Below are 669 nucleotides of genomic sequence, written 5' to 3' on the forward strand. Positions count from 1 at the left end.
ACAGAAGGTCAGTCCCAGACACTTTCAACGGCATATCTGTATTCATCACATCTCCATTCACAGCAAACAAGCAACCCGCGGGCAGCCAGCGGCGCGGTGTCATCTCTCTGCAGGTACTGCATGTATGGCCTCTGGCTTTTATTCCAACAACATTTGGTTGTGTGTATATCATAGCGACATTTGCATTCAACCCCTGATCTGTCCAGCTTGAAGAGATTTGCTTGCAAATGTGAGCTTCTCTTTCTTGGCAGCCGTGTCAGTTGTGATCTTTTTCATACTTCAAGCAGTTTCTTGTTGTTTTGTAAATCTAAAGCAGAGAAAAGTGACCCAGACCGATTGGGTAGGAAGTTATTTTACTCATTTTTCTTACAGTTTTCAAGGAGAAAAACAACTGTGGAGAAGACTGAGCAAACACATAGAGGGAAGGGACAGATGGAGGGGTGGGGGGGGGGGGAAGTAAGAGTAGGAAGATGTGGGTCAAGATGGTTCATTCTGTGCAGACTTCACAGGAACAAGGACAGAGCCTCCTTCATGAAGTCACAGAGCATCAGCAGCACCTGAGGTTAGTTTAGGTCTTCCAGGTAAAGTTTGCCATTTTAATCATCGTTAACCTCCAGTGATAACAAAGAAATTAGAAAAACAGGTAAACACAATTTCAACTTTGCACAG

This window comes from Astatotilapia calliptera, chromosome 6, assembly GCF_964374335.1.
Source record: "Astatotilapia calliptera chromosome 6, fAstCal68.1, whole genome shotgun sequence".
Taxonomy (NCBI): Eukaryota; Metazoa; Chordata; class Actinopteri; order Cichliformes; family Cichlidae; genus Astatotilapia; species Astatotilapia calliptera.